The 15210-nt window shown below is 40.0% G+C and overlaps 1 protein-coding gene and 1 long non-coding RNA gene across 3 annotated transcripts in view; one reads left to right on the forward strand and one right to left on the reverse strand.

Annotated features, from left to right (window-relative positions):
• The window catches only part of SCAF11 (SR-related CTD associated factor 11), a 78353-nt gene extending 67339 nt beyond the window's left edge, over window positions 1–11014 (reverse strand). For both annotated transcript variants that reach the window (XM_076007200.1, XM_012749202.2), the window contains exon 1: window positions 10741–11014. The gene's annotated coding sequence lies outside the window, so the exon portion shown is untranslated. The remainder of the gene's footprint in view (window positions 1–10740) is intronic.
• Window positions 11015–11330: 316 nt separating this feature from the next.
• The window catches only part of LOC105862893 (uncharacterized), a 56052-nt gene continuing 52172 nt past the window's right edge, over window positions 11331–15210 (forward strand). Inside the window, exon 1 of the long non-coding RNA XR_012921431.1 lies at window positions 11331–11426. This is a non-coding gene — a long non-coding RNA (uncharacterized LOC105862893). The remainder of the gene's footprint in view (window positions 11427–15210) is intronic.

A 15210-nucleotide genomic window follows, 5' to 3' on the forward strand; every position in this document is an offset into this window, starting at 1 on the left:
AGTACCGAACGCTCACATCTAGAGAGCAGAATATCTAAGAAAGACTATAGAAGTGGAGGAAGAATTGGTGAAACTTTATCCTTTTCTTTTGGCCAAAACAGGAAAACTCTATTTTCGCTTTAACCCTTGCTGTTCCTTAGAAAGACTTCTGTGTCAAAAAGGCAATCCCTGTCGATCTATCCACCTCCCAAAAAAGGGAGATGAGAAAGTTATGTAGGGCCCAGAAAACACTTGCAAATAAACAAATCTTAGTTCAGTTGTGCTGCTAAAAAAACAAAAAAAATACCTTTGACTAGGTAATTTACAAGTAATAGAAATTCCTCACAGTTCTTGAGCCTGGGAAGTCCAAAATCAAGGCACCAGCAGGTTCAGTGTCTAGTGAGGGTCTAGTCCCTGCTGGCACCTTGTTGCATCTTCACATGGCAGAAGGGATGTAGGGCAAAAAGGGCCCAGCTAGTTCCCTCCAGGCCTTACATAAAGAACTAATTTCAATGATGAGGGCAGACTCCTCACGGCTTCGTCACCTCCTAAGGGCACCACTTCTTAATACTGCATTGGGGATTAAGTTTCAACATGAATTTTGGAAGGGACAAAAACATTCAATTCATGGCAAAATCCTAGAGAATTAAAGGAAGAGAATTATTGAAAAAAATAACCACATATAGGCCAGGTGTGGTGGCTCACGTCTATAATCCCAGAATCTTGGGAGGCCCAGGTGAGAAGATCCCTTGAGGCCAGGAGTTCATGACCAGGCTGAGCAACATAATAAGACCCAGTTTCTACAAAAAAATTTAAAAATTATTAGCTGGGCATGGTGCCACATGCATGTAGTCCCAGCTACTTGGGAGGCTGAAGCAGAAGGATTGCTTGAGCCCAGAAGTCTGAGGTTGCTGTGAGCTAGGCTGACATCATGGCACTTTAGCCCGGGGAACACAGTAACACTGTCTCAAAAAAATTTTAAAAATTAGCCGGGTGAGGCAGGGCACGCCTGGAGGCCCAGCTACTTTAGAAGCTGAGGTAGGAAGATTGCTTGAGCCCAGAAGTTCGAGGCTGTAGTAAGCTGTGATCACACCACCACTGCACTTGAGCCTGAGTAACAGAGAAAGATCTTGTTCAAAAAATAAATAATAAAATAATAATATAAATGATCACATACAAATGCTTGTTACAGAAGAGTGAGAATGGATTTCATCTACAACAATAGGAAAAAAGGGACAATGTTCAAAACATTGTTTCGGAAATTTTACTCCGATTTAACAAGATAGTTTAAGCCTCACATTATAGTTTCAACTCCAGAAATTAGTTTCTTTTGCACAAATGCTATATGTTACTCTTTGATCCCTTGAGAAATGATCACTTTCTTCACATTAAGCCCTTACAAATTAGTACAAATTGCTGATACAAAACTAAGATTGAAAAAAAAAAAGTAATTGTTTTATATAGTAAGTAGGACATCTACTCTTTAGCTATGCATATTATCTGAATTTCTTAAACACAAACTCATCCTCCTAGGTAGTTCTTAGGGACAAATATGATTTTATTGTTACATAAATATATATATCAATGTGTCTACAACTGAATATTTTACACATAATTTAAAGAAGCATTTTGTAATCCTACTCCTATGAAATACTACCATTCTAATCCAGATACACATTACATACTATGTAAACTTAGGGAAAAAAAGCACTCTTCAACATTAGCATTAGACATTGGGATTTTTTTCCTAAATGTAATCATATTATACAAAAGCTACAAGTGCCCATAATCTGAACTTTGGGGTAAGCTTTTCATAACTATTTTAAGCTTCTACTTTCTAACAAGTCATATATTACCTCACTTAAATCTTATAGTACCTTGTGAAGGAGGTATCTCTTTTCTACATACAATGATATTAAGTAACTTGTTCAAATCATAAAACCAGTAGTAAATAGAATTGGAATCCATTAGCAATTTGCCAGGAAATAACACAATATTACTTCAAGTCACTGAAAATTAAAATTAAAATCAAGTCACTGTTTGAATTAAAGCATTCAAACAAGAAGTGGCAACACTCCTGATTCAAATGACTACAAAACTATTAAGCCAGGGGTTGGGAACCTTTTCATGTTGGAAGGCTGTGTTAATTTAGCTGTAACCAAACAAGGCTGCATTCAAGAAACTTCAATTAGAGACACTTACAAATGCACATTATTTTGAAAAATCTATGTACTTAATAATTCCAAAAAAATGAAAACTATCTGTTCATTTTACAGTTAACTAAGCTTTTAATGACTTTGCTATGTCTGCTTTTTGTTAGAAAGCATTTGAATATTTGGTTGCAGCATGGAGGTCCCCAGTTTCAGTTGATTCTTCAGATAGATATGAGTCATTTGTGACCTTAAGGGCATCTTGATTTGGGTTAGGTAGGAGAATGTAGATTTACAGCAACATGTGGTTGGAAAACAAGAAAGCATTTTTCGGGCATGTTGCCTTACCGAAGGCATGAGTATTCTGCATTTTTCCATATTTCAATTAGATCTTTCTTAGTATCAAACAATGATTTAAAATGTCATCTACTGAGAGCTCAATCAATTCCACTTGTAGTTCTTTAGGTGTCTTGGTGATATCAACTAGGTGAGACTGAAATGCTAATTTGAATGTGATGTCATAATTCTCAAACTTTCATTACATTCTCCAATTAATAGGTCTATAACAGCTGCATATTCTTCAAATGATTCACAAATATCATCCTGCTCATCAATGACCTTTGCTAACTTGGGAAAAACCTTCATTCAAAATCTCTTTTTGAAGAAGTGTTTTAATAAAAGGTAGTTTTTTCCAAAAAGCTTGCATTTTGGGCCATATATCATATATAGACAGTTTTACCTTGTAAAGAAATATTCAAGTCATTTTGATTTGACATGATATTGCACAGAAATGCTGCATTCCCACAGAAATCTTGTTTCAGTAATTCATATTACTGATTTCGTTCTTCATAAAATTTAACTATCTGTTCTCGCAGAGAGAAAATTTGGCTAACCCCTGTCCCTGCGATAGCCAACACACTTTAGAATAAGGCAAATCCACATTGAATACCTCGTCCTTCAACTTTAGCATGTTACAAAACTGACAATGCCCTGTTGCATTTGCATATAGTTTTGAATATAGTTAACAATACTTATAACTTGTTGCAAAGTGTCACTTAAAATAGTAGCTTTTGCAGAGATTTTGCTGATGCAAGAAACAATGAAAAGAAATGAGAGCACTTGGATCTGTTAATACTTTTTTTAATCTGTGCAATAAACCCTTCATGTTTTCCTGTCACAGAAGGTGTACCATCTGTACATACACTTACTAAACTTACCAAATTAAGTCTAACTTCATGACATTTATCTTGAAAGTTGTTGAAGATATCTATTACCCATGTTCTGGTCCCAAAAGTGCCCAAAGTGAGTAACTCTTTGTAGAAAAGAAAATCTTCTGTTATGATCCAAATGAAGTATAAAACCTGCGCAGCAGCCAGTAGTATCAGTTGATTCATCCAAAGCTACTGAATTATATATACATATATATACACACACACACATATATATATATAGTTTCCTTTTAAAGTACTGTATGAAGTTGTTTTGTTAAGTTGAAGGCTGCTGATCAGTCATGGTTCTCCTTGAAAGAGTCAGCTGTTTGTACTTTGAAATGTTATTGGGGTCTAAGTATCCTACAGCTTCGACAATGCAATCTTTCACAATTTCTGCATCACTGAATGGCTTCCTTTTTTTCCTGAGTATATAAGCTATTTTATGATTTGTTTCAGTGGCATTATCTCCAGGTCTTATTGCTGCTTAAAGAACTGCTTTTGCTTTTGATCTCTTAATTTTTGCAATACGACCTTTCGCACCTCTCCCTCTAATTTAAAATATTTGTGGTCCTTATGAGAATTATAATGCTGGTGAGCACTGAATTTCTTTAATGTTGATATTGTACCACAAAGTACCACAAAGCAAGCAAATCATCTTATCTTTAGCACAAAAAAGATAACACTGCAATTCCCAATCCTCACTAAAAAATCCATCTTCTTCCTTCAGTGTTCTCTTGGTCTTCTTTGACACGATGGACTGTTAAGCCAACAGAATTAAAAAATACTCTCGAGCTGTACAACTATTCACAAATTCCGCCTCAAAAAGAAACACAGTGCACCGCTGTCAAAAGCTGATAACAGACTGGCATACTCAACTCCCATAAACTCTCGCCAACCAGCCTCGTGTGGTAGTGGTGCCAGCCAGGCAGAGGAAGTCAGAACTAAATCATGAGTGCAGCAGCTGTCAATTTAGCCCTTATGGCTTACTAATGTTTTAATTGTGCCAGTCAATCTTGAAGGATTATTTCATTGAAACTTACTTTATTCTTTCGTAGTTTAAATATGCTCATTTTAAAAATAAAATATAAAAGACAAAAACATATTAATAAAAATATAAGGATTTGTTCTGTAAAATCTGGATTCACTCAAAAGGCTACACTTAAGGACCTAGAAGGCCACAGGTTCCCCACCCCCATATTAAGCTGTTTTCTGCCCTATTCATCACTATATTACCAGGATCCAGCAGCATTCTTCAAATGATTACCCCCCAAACAGCTTCAAATTAATTGTTTATATGTTTAACAACTACAGCACATATTATTTGTAGGCATGGTTCTAAATGTGTGTACTCTCTCTATATATATACACATATGAGATATATATGTTAACCACTATAATTCTGAGAGATTAACTTCATTTTACAGTGATACTGTCATTATCCTCATTTTATATTGGAAACACACCTAGCAAGTAGAGGAGCTGGGACTGAAATCCAAGTAATTTGGCTCTGCAGGGCTTTTAACCATGGCACTAAACTACCTAACACTGACATAAGGATTTCCATAAGGGTCATAAGTCATCCAACAACTCACCTGAACACCGCTTTCTTAAGGTATTTAAGTAACTATTTAAGTAACATTTACCTAAGTCCAGTGGTAATAGCAGATAACTCCATCTCTTGCATTAAGAGCTTTGTCCTAAGGGTGGCTAGGTGGTGGCAGTGGCATAGGTGTCTCTAAGTCTGAGATAAGCCTCATTTTTCTGGGTTTTTCCAGCCAAGGGAACCAGGATAAGGGGAAAATTCTGGAAAGGATAGAGTCTGATGAAGGGGATTCCCTTATTCTCAATGTGAGCCAATGCAAGTCCTAGCTGGGCTACACAAGCATTCAGCTAGCATAGGATACACCCAGAGCTGTGGAGCAAAGGCTTTGAAAACTGAACTGAGGCTGGACTATCATTCCCAAAAGGTGAGATGAAATTTATAGTTTGAACCTAATGGGCTGTTTGCTAAAACAAAGGAACATTCTCCAGAGGATTACTGCAGGACCCAGAGTCTACACAACATAATACTGTCCAGGATAGTCCAAAATTAGTGGACATACAAAGAAAGCACCAGGAAATGCAGCCAATTCTCAAGGGAAAAGACAATAACTGCCAACCCCAAGATTACCCATATACTGGAATTATCAAAGATTTTAAAACAACTATTATAGCTATGTTCCATGGAGAAAAAATAAACACTTCTGAAATAAAAAGACTGAAGTTCTCAACACAGAAATAGTAACTATAAAAAGAAATGGAAATTTAAAAACTAAAAAATACAGTGTCTAAAACAAGGGCTCAATAACAGAATAGAAATGCAAACGAATGAGTGGAATGAATGTGAAGCTAAATGTACAATCTGAATCTAATCACAAAGAAATACCAGGCAAACCCAAATTGGGAAACATTTTAAAACAAAACCTATAAACTTTAAAAAGTATCAAGGTCATGAAAGTCAATATAAGACCTTCTAGGTCGGAAGGAGTCTAAAAAGGCATTACAATTAAATGCAACACAGAATTCTGAATTGAATTCTTCTGTTACAAAGAAAATTACTGTGCAAATTGGCAAAACTTGAAGAGGGTCTGAAGTTAGAAGGTAGTAATATAACAAGGTTGATTTCCTGATTTTTTGAAGGGTTATGTACTTGGAACTTTTCTGAAAGTTTGAGATTGTTTTTTTTAAAAAGTTATCTACAAAATTCATTTACAGCACCTAAACTAGCAGATAAGCAATGCAGTAGTTCTTTCAAATGAAAAACAACATGTATTTTCACCTCTTCTAAGATTCTGCTTCACTATTTCAGAGATGTTCAGTCACCTTTGATTGATATCTGCATGGCCAATACAGTAAACACTCTTCAGCTTCTCAGTTGCACTGGCCACAATTTTAAGTGCTCAATGGCCACATGTCAATATTAACTACTGTGTAAGTGCAGATACAGAATATTTCCATCATCACAGAAATATCTACTGAACAGCACTGATCTAGAGGTTGAGGCCAAGTGATATAACAACTAAAGACCAAAAAGTCAGATGAACTTATCTACAACTCATCTATAATACTTACCAAGTGCTGACACTTAACAAGTCACTTAACTTCTCTAGAGCCCCAGACTCATTTCTATAAAACGGATTAATACATCCAACACTGCAAGGTTACTGAAAAGATCAAATGAAATGTATGTAAAATGTCTACAACAGAGTGGCTGACACATAGTAAATAATTGATAAACATTAGCTCCTTCTGTTAACGTCAGTGGATAATTTCTTACACTTTGATCTCAGTACTTTTAGATCTAGTTAAGCAATTACAGGAGTATCAGTTTGAAAATAAGCAGCTTACTATTCTGCTTGCTCAGAAGACCAATGAGCTCCATGTGGTTATAGCCAACAAAATTTTTTTTACTTCTTACCTTATTAAATTTTCATCAACAGTTAACCCTAATACTATCCCCTGGGAGCACTCTTCTTCCTTTGGTTTCTGTAACCCCACTCACCTACTTCTTCTTATATTCTTTGAGAGCTTACATTCTTGCAGCAAACCTTTTTTTTTTTAATATTAGAGGTCATTGTGGTTCCACTGAAGGCTCTCTCCCCCGCCCCACCCCCAATTTATATTCCCTGCCCTAGGCAATTTCACCCATACCTACAGTTTCAATAACCAATATAGGTGACTCCAATTTTCTATTCCCAGTTCATACCCCTCCTCTGAATTTCAGATCCATATATCTAATTACCTACAGAAATTGCTACCTGAAAGCTCCAAAGGTATTAATACTTCAAGTCCCATGTGACAAAATCAAAAAGAACTTTGGTCCTTATATGGCACCACCATCAACCTAGCTGTGGTAAGCCAGAGTCATCTTTGAAATTTCCTTCTCCCTCACCTTCAATCTATCAACTAATGTCTGCTGATCTCAAATCCCATGCATTTAGCCCATCTCCACAATTCTCATCCTAAATCAAGTTATCCTCATCTCTTCCAGACTACTGCAAAGCCTCCTAAGTTATCCTTCCAGATCCACTGGAAGGATAACTAAAGTTTCAAACAACAATTACTATTTTTAACATTTATAGCCAAAAGCATGTTAATCCATTAAATATTTATTAAGTACCTACTACATGTCAGGAATTGTTCAGGTGTTTAAAGAACAGAACAGTGACCAAAACTGACAAGCTCTGATCGCACAGAAGTTGCATTAAAGGAAAAATATAATAAATTTAAGATAGTAAAGTATACAGTATGTCGAAAAGTGATAAATGCTATGGAGAAAAATGCTGGGTAAAAAGAGATAGGAAATGTAGGAGGAGGGGCTGCTATTTTATACAGAATAGTCATGAGGCTGGACAAAGTGTAAGGAGATGAAGTCAGAGATGAGATTCCTATCACTCAGAACCCTTTTACATCATAGTAAGGGCAGATTTTACTATGACTGGCAAGTGAAGCCATTTGGGAAGAGAAGTGACATGATCTGACATTTTATCAGGATCACTCTGGCTATTGAGTGTTAAAGACTGTATGTAGATCAGGGAAAGGTCATAGTGACTTTTTAGGAAATTACTTTGTAAGCAAGAGATGATGATGATGTTTTTACATTTTATATTGAATTTTTATGTGCCTAACTACTAGGAATTTATAAAGCCACAACTTAAAAAAAATATAATGCAAAGATGAGTTTGGGAAATAGCAACAGAATGATACTGGATATTTTAAATCTGGGCTCTACTCCGTGCTACTAACAGTTATTACTGCTTAGATATAAGCAAGGTGCAAGGCTATTAATTTATTCTTGGAGACAGAGGATATAATTATTTGTGTTTTACATTTCTTTACTTCACTGGGCAAGGTAAGTCAAGATCCCATTGACATCATTAAAAGACAAGAGCAGATGATGGGAGAGCTTGCTAAAGTAAAGTTAAAATGAAAATTATTCTATAGCTGACTCTCTTTTTATTACTTTTATGCTTGCCACCCTCTTTAATTAAGGTTTTACACTATCTCTCTGATGTACCTAAAAAGTTCAGTATTAAGTTGGTGGGTAGTATAATACTGTACTTTCTTATTACTAAAAGATGCTATTGATGATGAATCAACAGCATCATGTAACTGCACTGATTCATCCTATCTCTGCTGATTAACAGCACAGGTTTTCAAGAAAATTGCCTAACCCCTAGTTAGTCCCCAAAGATGATGGGTAAGCTAAATAACCCCTGAAAAGTTTCTATATTAACCCAGTGGCCCCATTAATATGTACCACATGTACATATTAACAACAAAAAATTCTCCTTAACATTTTCTCCACCACACATGCTTTCAGGAAGCATATTTAGGAATAGTTTTACATTTTCTTCTATTGTTTTCTTCTCCCTGAACATAGTGAAGAATGTCTTTACAGCGTAAGTATACTTGCAGTAAGCAAACACCCCAATTTTACCCTATTGAAACCCTAAAATGTACTCATATTCTCAGGCAAAAGTCACTATCTGAATGTGAAATGGAATGATTATTACTGCATAAATACAATATAAATAAATTCGGATTATCTTTGATAGAATGGTATAAACAAAAGAAATCCAAAGACAGTTTCAAAAATTCATTTTACCTGCCCAATCAGTAAAAACAACAAAATCAAAAGGCCCACAAACTTTCTCCAGCAGCTTTTAACCAATAGCAAAGCAGTGAGATGATTAAGCCAACTACCAAAGAAACAGGAAAGAGAAAGCAACTACCTGGAAAGAGTTTTGATTACATACCAGAATTTTAATACAATTACCAATAAAATACAAAACCAAGCTATTTAAGAACTTACTGCCTTCAGGCTAGGTGCGGTAGCTCATACCTTGTAACCCTAGCACTCTGGGAGCCCAGGACGGAGGATCATTTGAGCTCAGGAGTTTGAGACCACCTTGAGCAAGAGCAAGACCCTGTCTCTACTAAAAATAGAAAGAAAATAGCTGGACAACTAAAAATATATATAGAAAAAATTAGCTGGGCACGGTAGTGCATGCCTGTAGTCCCAGCTACTTGGGAGGCTGAGGCAGAAGGATCGCTTGAGCCCAGGAATTTGAGGTTGCTGGGCTGACGCCATGGCACTCTAGTCCGGGCAACAGAGTGAGTGAGACTCTGTCGCAAAAATTAAAAAAAAAAAAAAAAAAGAACTTATTGTCTTCAATATTCTGCTGCTGAGATACTCATCTGCATGACTTTTTCTTTTAAAACAAGAAAATAATGCATTTATTAATATGCTTTCCCCAAAATTCGAGGGAAATTCCCAAATTAGAGAAAATGTAAGATCAGCATGTTACTACTGACCAACACCACTAGCCAAAGCATTAAAAACTTTTTCATCAGGTTTGCTTAAATATCTTAGTTCACTGGTAGTATGAGTATGTTAGTTAAAATGTCATCCAAAATGACTGAAAAACACTCAGCTCATAGATACTATGTAATACAGTACAGAAACATATTGAGAGGGATTTCAAGATTCGACATTTGAATCTGCTAATGTTTTAATCAAGTACTCTAAATCAGGTGCCTACTTTTAAAACAATTTTTCAAAATACGTGTAGGTGGCAAGACCGCCAGCCATCTGTAAGAAATCTCTTCAATGGTCCAAAATTCTGGTCTGAGAAGGGGCTACTGATTAGCCTAAGTTTAAATCTCCTGGACCTTTAGCTGTTAGCCCAGGCAGCGAGTTTTAAAAAATAGGGGTGGGAGAGTAGTTTGAAGTTAAGAGCATGGAGTAAAAAGCTGATGCTTAGAAGCGCCAGCTCTTCCCTATCCGCGCACTCGAGAGGTCACAGCGCAGTAATAAAGTTTGGTTTCACAAGCGGGCTTGGATGCTAGCGACAAAAGCAAAGTCTCCCAAGTAACGCAGACACGGGGGTCAAGAGCTCCCGGAAGCCCAGCCGGACACGTTTCCACTGTGGGGGGGGAGGTGGACGGCGGGCCTGTGACGGTTCTAGCGTGGAGCCCCTTCTCCCCGCCGTGGGACCTCGCTCCCGGGCGGGGACAGGCTTCGCCAGCTAAGGCGGCGGGAGGCGCGTAGGCCACAAGGAGGAAATGGGACGGAGAGCCGACCGTGAGGCGGCGGCGGCCAGAGCAGGGCCTCCCTCTGAGGGGAGCGAGAAACAAGGGGCCCTCCCGGCTGCAGCCTCCCCCACCTCGAGTGGCAGCTCCAACTTTCCTCCAAGCGCAGGACGCCGCCTGGGCCGTGGGAGATTCCGAAACTTTATCCGCCCTCTGGTCGCCGCAGGCCCACTCCTCCGCTCGGCGCGGGCCTCTAAGCCCCACCTCGCCCCACGGCTGCCCAAGCCGGCCCAACGCTCCCACCCCCGGGGGCGGCCCGTGTTTACCTCAGGCCGAGGTCGAGGCGCTTGGTCCAGCGGCGGCGGCGGCCCCACCGCAGATCCCTAGGTCCCCGTCACTCTGCCGCCAAGTTCCCCAACATGGACTCCTCCGTCCGCTTTGAGGTGTTCCGGGGACGCTGGGGCACCGGCGCCGCTGACCGGGCCGGGAGGCGGCGGTAAAGGGAGCGGACCCGGGTTGCGCTGCTCCGCGCGGCTTGCGCCACCGCTGCTCCCCCTTCCCCCGTTGTCTAGCTTCCTCCCTCCCCTCCCCGTGCGTCTCCCTCCTCCCCCCTTCCTCTCTCTGCTCCGCTCAGCCGCGCCGCCACTTGTCGGCGCGCTACGGTGACGATGGCAGCGCCCGGACCTGCCACACTGCTTGCTCGCTCGCTCGGGCCCTGCGTGCACGGCCGCAGCGCTCAACCGGACCGCAGGGGGGCGCTGGCAAACCACCGCTTGAGCCCGAGAAACGTGGTGGGCGGAGTCACGTCGCGCGGCCTCTGAGCGGGAGGAAGGGCAGCTGCGAGTGCAGGGGCCTTCTGGGAAACATCTTTCCCGCCCCGCCCTCCGCTCAAGCTGCGGATTGTGCGCATGCGCCGCGTGTGGAGGTTGGTGTCCTCGCTGTTTTGGTGGCCTTTACTGGCTTGGTCGTGGAGGACAATAAAAGAGACTTCTGGGGAACTGGACTTGACAGGGTATGCGTGGCGTGTGCTCTCCGATTTTTGTGGTAATCTGATATTGAAAAGAGCATCCGTATGTTGCTTGGTGGTGGACTGGGTGTTCACCTGGCGGAGTTGCCCACCTGACACACTTCCTGCCGGAAGGTTGAAGTGTCAGCAACTTGTAAGCCCACCTCTTCCTTTGCCTTCTGGTGGGCATTTTTTAAATGCCAAGGCGAGAGGTTTCCCACGTGACTCATCGAGCCTCGGGGCTCTTCCCCTGTCTTAATCCCACATCAAAAAATTAAACCTGATAATGATTAACTTTTAAAAAGACCCCCACTTTGCGGTTGATGACAGGTGTTTTTCGCTGGGGTCTGCGACGTGTGCGCCATTCAAAGTCAACTCGTCCCAGCGGGTCGTCACATCTTTTGTTTTGCAAAAGAAATGTCTTTACTGACTTTTTGAAGGTCACGGATTCTGTAGCCTTACCATTTCTCTTCTGGACAATTGCTGGGAGATCCTGACTGCCCTTCCCACCCTCCTCTACCCGGCTGTCCTTCCGGGCCCCTGCCCACGCCATTGTCCCGCTTAGGGCTCCCCGCCGGTGAAGGGCCGCTCTCCACCGCCCAGGGCGCTCGGCCTGTCCGCGCGCTCGCACCTTTTCCTGTCAGCGGCCCTGTTTCTCCTTTCCGCGCGCCTGGCTCTTCCCCAGCCACGCTGACCCTGCCCAGGATGGATTTCCTCCGCACTTGGCCGAGCCCGCGCCGCCTGACGGCTTCCCACGTTCTCGCAGACTAGGCCGGTTGCGGTGTCCCCCGCTCCCTGCAATGGGCGCGTCGCTTCTCTGGCAGCCTCCTCTCTGCGTTGTGTTAGGTCTGCTCGGCGTGTGTCTCACACTGTGAGGGTGGGACGATGATGTCTTATTTTCTCACACTGCGGTTGGGACGATGTCTTATTTTCATAACAGCAGCGCCTGGCACTTAAGACTTGATAAATCCTGAAGGAATACATGAATAGCAACCTTGTGTCTTTCAAAGTAAACAGTGTTTTACAATGTATTTGTCTTTGAGGTTTAGGAATTTTAGATGGCTTTACAGTATTTGTGATATTTGAGGGAACAATAATCTAGAGGAGTTAAAATGCTTTCTTCTGATGAACAACAAAATTCTTATGAAGTGCCTTTCCCTGTCACTATCAGAGCAAATACTATATTACAAAGGACTTTATGAAGGATGATACAGTGAAAAATCAGTGTTGAAAGAATTACATATTTCTCAAAATGTTGCAGGAAGCAAAAGAATTTTATGATATAACCAGATCAAAAAACACTGTTACTATGAGCCATCCAGCAGAATTAAAGATGTAGCTTTGTCTTGTGTACAATCTTTAGGATTCTCTAGGAGTGTAACTCCTAATAGAGACTTCTGATGGCAACATTCTTCTGTGTGTGTGTGTTTTATATTTAAAAGTGCCTTTTTTGTTCTTGGGAAAATGTTCTTTATCAAAATTTAATTAAAGCCCAAATAATAACATTTGCCAAATAGAAAACTATAGTTTTTAAGTTGATGATGACAGTATAGTTTTAGCAAAACTAAACAGTGCCAAACATTTTGATGTATTTATTCCTTGGCTGATAATTTTTCACTTTTTTATAATTGGCCTCCTAGGTATTTTGAGAGCATGTTTTAAGGAAAAGCATTCTTAATGCCAATGAGCTAGTGGTTTTTTTCATGTGCAAATAGAAGAGAGAGTGGTGGTCTGTAATAAGACATCTCTTGTTTCCCCAGGGAAAAGACCATGTATATTTTTGTATACAGCATGCTTCTCATTATGTTTATACATGGAGATTTATTATTTTCTCTGTTTTAATATTTTTATTTATAATATAATAAAAGGTACAGAGTTTTAAATAAATAAAAGATGAGCTATAAAATGGAAGAGTAAAGTTGATATACCAACCATAAGTGTCAACATTTTATATAGATTTGATTGTAACCATAAAAAACACAAATGATAGACACATCATAAAACAGCCTTCACCTAAATACCCAATTGGTATGTGGCACTTTTCCAGGCACTTAAAATATCAATCCTGTTACACAGCTACAGAAACTCATAATGGCATCTTTAAGAATGAAAGGTAGGGCCAGGGTGGTGGCTCACGCCTGTAATCCTAGCACTCTGGGAGGCCGAGGCTAGAGGATCCCTCAAGGTCAGGAGTTTGAAACCAGCCTGAGCAAGAGCGAGACCCTGTCTCTACTAAAAATAGAAAGAAATTAATTGGCCAACTAAAAATATATAGAAAAAACTAGCCGGGCATGGTGGCGCATGCCTGTCCCAGCTACTGGGGAGGCTGAGGCAGGAGGATGGCTTGAGCCCAGGAGTTTGAGGTTGCTGTGAGCTAGGCTGACATCACAGCACACTAGCCTGGGCAATAGAGTGATACTGTGTCTCAAAAAAAAAAAAAAAGAATGAAGAATAATAACAGTTATTCCTGATAAAGCTCCATTAAGATCAATACTTTGATCAATACAAAATAAAATTAGTTTATTATAAAATGGTTATTATAATAATGGTTTATTATAAAATGGTTTATTTCTGTTTTCACAACTGTGAAGTGTTTTAATCAGGCTAATACTATCCAACCATTTTCTATATGGAATTAAATTTATTTCAGCAACAAGCAATTGGACATCGATCTAGGGGGAGCTTTGATGTGTATATAGATGAACAGTGTCTCAGAGACAGTTTAGTGGGTTCAGGTAAGTATTAATACAAAAACAAACTAAGGAAGAATATAAATGCCATAATGGAATAAAAACGAAGTCTAGGAACGGAGATGGTATCAAAAGAGGGAGAAAATACAAAGGGGGTGGTGATGGCTAGCTGTGGCTGTAACTTGACTGGATTAGGAATGCCAAGACAGCTGGCAATGCATTATGTTTGGGTGGGTCTGTGAAGAGATTGGTGTGTGAGACTGAGTGGACTAAATGGGGAAGATCTGCCTGTAATGTGGGCAAATACTATCCAATTAGCTGAGGTTCAGGTAGAGCAAACACAAAAGAAAGGCAACTTGGTCTCAGTCTTCCGGAGCTGGGATACACTCTTCTGCCCTTGCACATCAAAACACCAAACTCCAGGATTCCAGGACTTACACCAGCACTGCCCCCTGGTGCCCAGGCCTTCAGACTTCACACCTCAGTGTCTCTAGCTGGCAGACAGCCTGTTGTGGGACTTCTCAGTCTTCATAATCGCTTAAACCAATTTCCCTTATTAATCCTCTCTCATCTCTATATATATCCTGTTGGTTCTGTCTCTCTGCAGAACCCTGACTAATATAGGAACCAAGGATAATTTCATAGTAGAGCTGACAATCTGAATAAAATACAGACAAATATGACTCTAAATTTGAAAGCTCCAGTACACTCTTAGGTTGATTGTCCATTCCCCATAGCTCCTTTTCCACATTTTTATCACTGCCCTCAAGTCTCAACCTCACAATCACTCCTGCTGAGCTCCTCAACACAGCAAAAGATCTTACCACAACATTCATATTACAGTCTTCAACTTCTTTCCCTGTACCTACAAAGTCTGTCTATAACTGTAACCATGTATACTTGTTTTCCTCTATCATAGAGGAAGAAATTTCTCTTATTTAGAGTTTAGTTTTCTATTTTTGCTATAGATTTGTTTTTCCAGACATTGAGATTTTATAGACCAGTAGCATTTCTAACAATGTGGGAACTGATATAAGACTGCTAACTTTTTAATCCTGACAAATAACAGTATATATTTGTAAAGTCCTGCCATCCTTTGC

This window comes from Microcebus murinus, chromosome 10, assembly GCF_040939455.1.
Source record: "Microcebus murinus isolate Inina chromosome 10, M.murinus_Inina_mat1.0, whole genome shotgun sequence".
NCBI lineage: Eukaryota > Metazoa > Chordata > Mammalia > Primates > Cheirogaleidae > Microcebus > Microcebus murinus.